The sequence below is a fragment of the Salvelinus sp. IW2-2015 genome, linkage group LG3 (assembly GCF_002910315.2).
Source record: "Salvelinus sp. IW2-2015 linkage group LG3, ASM291031v2, whole genome shotgun sequence".
Classification (NCBI taxonomy): domain Eukaryota; kingdom Metazoa; phylum Chordata; class Actinopteri; order Salmoniformes; family Salmonidae; genus Salvelinus; species Salvelinus sp. IW2-2015.
The window spans coordinates 3,859,270-3,866,537 of NC_036840.1; the positions used below are offsets into that span (position 1 = coordinate 3,859,270).

A 7,268-nucleotide genomic window follows, 5' to 3' on the forward strand; every position below is an offset into this window, starting at 1 on the left:
CATAATTGGATCTATATACAGGAGTACCAGTATCCGAAGATGCAATAAGGAGTCTATATACAGGTAGTACCGAGAGCGTGAGATCAGTAATGGATCTTATACTCGGGAGTACCATTACCAGAGATCCATAATGATCTATATACAGGGAGTACCAAGTACCGGAGACTCAATATGTGGAGCATTATTCATACGAGGAGTACCAGTACAGATCAATGTGGAGCTATTACAGGTAGTCTAGTACCAGATGCATAATGTATATATATACAGGGAGTACCAGGTACAGATCAATGTATCGGTTATATACAGGGAGTACCAGTACCACCGATATAATGGAGCTATATCATCGGGAATACGAAGTACCAGATCAATTGGACTATATACAGGGAGTACCAGTACAGACAATAATGGATCTATATACAGGGACAGTACCAGAATCAACAGGTACCTAATGGCTACCATAGCATGGTCACCTATAATCCCCATTTACAATTGGCTCATTCATCCCTTCCTCTCCCTGTAACTATTTCCTCAGGTTTTGCTCGTAAATTGAGAACGGTTTCTCAGTCACTTACCTGGTAAATAACGGATAAATTAAAGTAAATAAAGACTATATGGTGTAGCTACGTATTACAGGGAGTACACAGATACAGATAACAGTAAGAGCTATAAAGCATAAGTAAGGCTAATAAGTACCAGTACCAGTCAATAAATCTAAACTCAGCAAAAAAGAAACGGCCGTTTTTTCAGGACCCTGTCTTTCAAGATATATTCGTAAAAATCCAACTAACTTCACAGATCTTCATTGTAAAGGGTTTAAACACTGTTTCCCATGCTTGTTCAATAAACATAACCAATTAATGAACATGCACCTGTGGAACGTCATTAAGACACTAAACAGCTTCAGACGGTAGCAATTAAGATCACAGGTGTATGAAAACTTCTACTGATCTCTGGAAAACACCAAAAGAAAATACCCAGGGTCCCTGCTCATCTGCGTGAATGTGCTTAGGCATGCTGCAAGAGGCATGAGAATGCAGGGCAATAAATTGCAATGTCCGTACTGTGAGACGTAAGACACGCTACAGGGAGACAAGACGGACAGCTGATTGTCCTCGCAGGTGCAACCGTGTACACACACCTGCACAGGATCGGTACATACTGAACATACACCTGCGGGACAGGTACGGTGTGGCAACAACAACTGCCGGATTTTACACAGGAAGCACATCCCTCATCAGTGCTCAGACTGTCGCAATAGGCTGAGAGAGGCTGACTGAGGGCTTGTAGGCCCTGTTTGTAAGGCAGTCCTCACCAGACATCACCGGCAATAACGTCGCCTATGGGCACAACCTACCCAATCCTGCACCAGCCATCTGCTCGTTCTGTGCGTGATTTCCTGCAAGACAGCGAATGTCAGTGTTTCTGCCATGGCAACGAAGAGCCCGGATCTCACTCCCATTGAGCACGTCTGGGACCTGTTGGATCGGAGAGTGAGGGCTAGAGCCATTCCCCACAGAAATGTCTGGGAACTTGCAGGTGCTTTGGTGGAAGAGTGGGGTAACACATCTCACAGCGAAGACTGGCAAATCTGGTGCAGTCCATGAGGAGGAGATGCAGTACTGCAGTACGTAATGCATCTGGTGCCACACCAGATACTGACTGTTACTTTTGATTTTGCCCCCCCCTTTGTTCAGGGTACACATTATTCAATTTCTGTTAGTCACATGTCTGTGGAACTTACAAATATTTACACATGTTAAGTTTTTTTTAAATAAAACGCAGTTGACATTGAGAGGCATTTCTTTTTTTTTTAGTTTATATACAGGGAGTGCCAGTTCCAGATCAATGTGCAGCGGTACGAGGTATTTGAGGTAGATATGTACATGAAGGCAGGGTAAAGTGACTAGGCATCAGGATAGATAAGAATAAGGGATTTGAGGTAGATTATCATGAAGGCAGGGTAAAGTGACGGGATCAGGATAGATAATAATAAGGTATTTGAGGTAGATATGTACATGAAGGCAGCAGGGTAAAGTGACTAGGCATCAGGATAGATATAATATGAGTAAAATAAAGAACAGAATAGCAGCAGCGTGTGTGCGTGTGTGTGTGTGTGTGTGTGTGTGTGGTTGTGTGTGTGTGTGTGGTGTGTGTGTGTTGTGGTGTGTGTGTGTGTGTGGTGTTGTTGTGGTGTGTTGTGTGGTGGTGTGTGTGTGTGTGTGTGTGTGTGTGTGTGCGTGCATGTTTGTAATGTGTGAGGGATTTGGTGGAGTGACAGTGTGTGTGTCTGAGTGAGTGTGTGTACAATATAGTCTGTGAGTGTGGTATATGGTGTGTAATATATAGTCTAGTGATTTGGTGTATATGGTGTGTATATGTAGTGAGGTGTGTATATGGTGTAGTATATATATAATCTAGTGAGTGTGTATATGGTGTGTGTATATATAATGTTAGTGAGTGTGTATAGGTTGTATATATAGTCTAGTGAGTGTGTATATGGTGTGTATATATGATCTAGTGAGTGTGTTTATGGTGATAAATCTATGAGTGTGTATATGGTGTGTATAATACGTAGTCTAGTGATACACACCATATATATACACACTTCACTACTATATATATCACACCATAACACACTCACTAGACCATAATATACACACATATACAACTCACAGACTATATATAAACACCATATACCACTCATAGACTATATAATATACACACATATACACCACTAGATATAACTATACACACATATCACATCACTAGACTATATATACCACCATATACACACTCCAGCTATATATTATATATATACACACCATATCACACCACTAAGATTATATATATAACACACCATATCACACTCACTAAGACTATTATACACCATAACACACTCCTAGACATATAACACACCATATCACCACTCACTAGACTATACAGTGGGGCAAAAAAGTTATTAGTCAGCCACCAATTGTGCACGTTCTCCCACTTAACAAGATGAGAGGCCTGTAATTTTCCAGAAATCACATTGTAGGATTTTAATGAATTTATTTGCGATTATGGGGAAATAAGTATTTCGTAGGCATGTGTATATGGTGTGTATATTTAGTTCTAGTGATGTGTATACAGTATTGGTGTGTATATATACTAGTGAGTGTACATAGGCTCAGTGCAAGAGGTTAGTGCAGATAGTTCAGGTTACCATTAAGGACTATTTTTCTTATGGCTGGGATAGAAGCTATCTCAAAGCCCAATTTTTGGGGCCTTCCTCGACCCTGCTGAATAGAGATCCTGGATGGCAGGGAAGCTCAACCTCAGGGAGTTACTGTGCTGGAATGGCCATACCAAATGGTGATGCAGTCAGTCAAGATGCTCTCGACGGTGCAGCTGTAGAACTTTTTAAGGACTGAGGGCCTTAACCTGCCTGTATATGTTAGTGATACTTGTCACAGAGGTTATTACTTACACTCACCAGCAAACATACACTCTAATGACTCTGCCATCTGTGTGAGTAGTATGTGACTATGAAAAACGTAAACCTCTGCTTTGAGGATTCAGAGGAGATAAGTGTGGCTCCTTGCTAGTACTGTTGAATCTTCTACACGGGGATTTCTATGAGCATGCAGGCGTGCAGTAAGGTCTCTTCTCCTCTCTCACGGAGTGTCTGATCCAGACCTGGGTCAGGACATGGCTGTGGGGAGCTGGGGACTCAGGCTGAGAAAAGACGCCGCTGAAAAAGAAGTAAGCTTTCACACACCCCTCCCGCCCCTCAAACCTGCACCACAGCATTTCACCCCAAAAAAACCACAACCTTGCGCTCAATAATACTCGATTGCCTCACATCACAGCCAGTGGAGATAAATCATACCTGTGTCACTGAGAAACACTGGGCAATGTACCACACCAGTACAACACCCCCTGTTGTATACTACGGTACATGACACTACTGTAGTATGGTTTATGATGCACAACACTTTTATGTGCCGACAGCAGTGTCTGTCTATAGTAATTGAATAGAGATCATTTCCTGTTTCCACCTTTGACCGTAAAGAAGTGCTGGTGAGGAATATCTGGTTTCATTAGTCCTTTCCCTGTATAGGAGGCAGTTCCCCATGTGGCTGGATAGAAGATACATCTCCAATACTCCACTCTCCAGCAGAAGAGGGGATCAATACAGACCAGGAACTGAATAGACGTACAATAGAGGGATCCCCCTAACCAAACACAGTCAGACTATTGATTGGGTTAGAAGTCTATTCATGTCACACATTGTAGCCTACGATCTCTAGTTATGCTTTTGGTTGGTTTTCCAGATATAGTCCTCCTTTAAACCACACATGAACGACAAAACAGGGGGTCCCTCATGTGCAGTTCCTCCTCCTTCAACTGGGATAGTATGTGTCTACGTGGTCAGTGCCAAATGACAAATGCGTTCTCTATAGCGAGCTTTGAGTTGTCATGACAAATAACTTCCCACCCTTACAGATGATCAAGTAAGGTATTATGATGATGACACTGTGTCTTATTTGGGGTCGATTCTCCAGTTTTCCAGGAAATGGACCGCCTTGCATCTTGATGCTCTCCTCCAGTGCATAGGCTATTGAACTGCCTGCTGAATTTACATTGACATTTTCAGCCTGGTCAATATCGTGATCGTGTCGTGTTGTTCATTGCTGATTGTGTTGTGTGATGTGTGATGTGTTGGGTAATGTTTGATATTGGCTGGTTTGTTCCTGTGAAGAATGTGAACCAATGCATTGCAGGTGTCTTGCCCCAAGTGCATTATCTTTCGTCTGCCTGCACGCGATGCTGTAGAAAGCTGCATCAACCAAAGAGAAAGAAAGTGGCTGTTCTTTTGCTAACCTACTACTCTTTGACTTGTCATTTCTACTGTTCTAATGTCAGTCTTTGGAAAAGCTTTGTCATCTGTCTACTTGAGAGCTGTTCTATTTGCTGTGTGTGTGTGTGTGGGTCTGCATCCGTGTGTGTGTGGTGGTGTGTGTGTGGTGTGTGTGTGTGTGGGTGTGTGTGGTGTGTGTGTGTGTGTGTGTGTGTGTGTGTGTGTGTGTGTGTGTGTGTGGTGTGTGTGTGTTGTGTGTGTGGTGTGTGTGTTTGAATATGTGTCCGTGCATGTATGGGCAGTGTGTGTGTGTGTGTGTTTGTGCATTCGTGTGTGTTTGGGGCAAGGTGGGTGGTGGGGGGGGGGGGGGGGGGGGGGGGCTGTTTATCATTAACAATTGTGCACTTTTTGTCTCCTTCACCTTTCTCTTCCTCTCTCTCTCTCCTTGTACTCTTCCTCCCTCCCTCTCATCCTGTGACTAAAGAAGCGGGTAAGTTGTGAAACCTGACAGTGTGAAACCTGGACATCTCCATTGTCAGCGCTGTGCCGTCTGTCCACCCCTGTCCATCCATCTGTCCCCCTCCCAATGGCCGGTGCCAAAGCTGACGTCACTCTGACCCTCTATGGCTGTTAATGACCCCTTGCTTTCTAGCTATCTTTCTTCCTTTCGATCTTTCGATCTTTTCATTTACCGTATAAAATGTTTCTTCCCCACAGTGCAGTGGCGGCTGCATCCATGGCTGGACAAAGAATGTGTGCCGTCACCCGTTAATGGGGTTGATTTTTATACTTGGAATGTCCAARACCTTCCTCCTTCCTTGTGCGTGTTTCTATATCTGTGACTGTGAGATATAACCGGTTCTGATACCGGGTTATGGGGCYTCATATCTTGTTGTTTTATTTTCTTTGTCATAACTGTTTCCTTCCTTTCCCAGCTATGTTCAGTGGATGTATACCTCATCCATAACAACCTGACATGAACATATCTATCTATATGCCTGTTGTATTGATACCACATTGAATGGAAACAATTGATTATTGATTAATATCAATGGACACATCTCCTATGTTGTGTGTCAGTCCATTCAGTCTTTGTATGCTGTATTCAAGTGCCCTTTCTCTGCACTGAGGCCTTCAACTCTGACRAAGTCACATACATAATGTGTCACGTGCCTTTTCTCCATATGCCTCATGTTGGCCACTATGTCTCCAGATGGAAGACATTTTAGCTGCACTCAGGAACTAGTTTCTGCCTTCGAACTCTCATGAAGTATTCTGTTCACTGAATAGAATTGTATCTTCAGAAGTCTGTTGTTATGTGTGTAGCATGTTGTGTGAGTTATGTATGTATCAGCTCAACAGGCCCTCTCTATATTCAGACTCTTAGACCAATCAGACACTATCAACTGTCTTCAGGAAGTAACGTTCCACAGTTGGGTATCTCTCTAGTGTAGCCTCTCTGGTTCTTTTCTACGCCACAGGCCTCCCACCCATCTGCTCCCCAACTCCATTAGTTAGTTAACAGTGTGCACACAGCAATAAAGATGAGACCGACCACACACACACACACACAACAACACACACACACAACACACACAACACACACACACACACCACACACACACACACCACACACACAACACACACACCACACACCACACACACACACACACACACACACACACACATAACCCCAACACACACATTTATATAGACTTTTCACAGAGTTGGTGTCGCAGGAACAGCATTTTACAAATATCTGGTACATGACTGAGCTAAGAGAACCTCCTCTCCCTGCTCTCCCTAGATAAGGTGCAATTTACTCTGAGCTGAGTATGGCGGCGGATGCTTAGCACTGCTTTCAAAGTGGTGCTCAGCATAAATAAACACATTTCTCTATTTCATCGGGCCATCTTAGTTTACCTATGAACACTTCCACCGACACAAAATCAAGTATTCATCAAAGAATGTGAATAAAGACACAAACACGATTTAAAGATGGCCAGAAAGAATCACATTCAGCAAGACTCTCAAAAGGTATCGCAGTCAGCAAGAAAAGCCCAGTCTCTCTGTAGTTAGTATTTCAGCAGTAAGTAACACATTCCCAGCTGCACACAGAGCAAGTGGGATTGGTGGTTCTTCGATTAGCAACTCAAAGTCAGGCTTATCAGCTCACCAGCCAGCAGCCATAGCTGTCCCTTCAAGGGTGTTGTCTGGACCAGATGGTGAGAGAGAGAGGGAGAGAGCAGAGAGACGAGGGCAGAGAGAGAGAGAGAGGCGAGAGAGAGAGAGAGAGAGAGGGGAGAGAGAGAGAGAGAGAGAGAGAGAGAGAGAGGAGAGCAGAGAGAGAGAGTAGAGAGAGAGGAGGAGAGAGAGAGAGAGAGAGAAAGAGAGAGAAGGGGGGGAGAGAGAAGGCAGAGAGAGA

The 7,268-nt window shown here is 43.7% G+C and overlaps 1 protein-coding gene across 1 annotated transcript in view; it reads left to right on the forward strand.

The window, feature by feature from the left end:
* Positions 1-7,268, forward strand: part of ppfia2 (PTPRF interacting protein alpha 2) — an 81,679-nt gene that overhangs the window by 62,274 nt on the left and 12,137 nt on the right.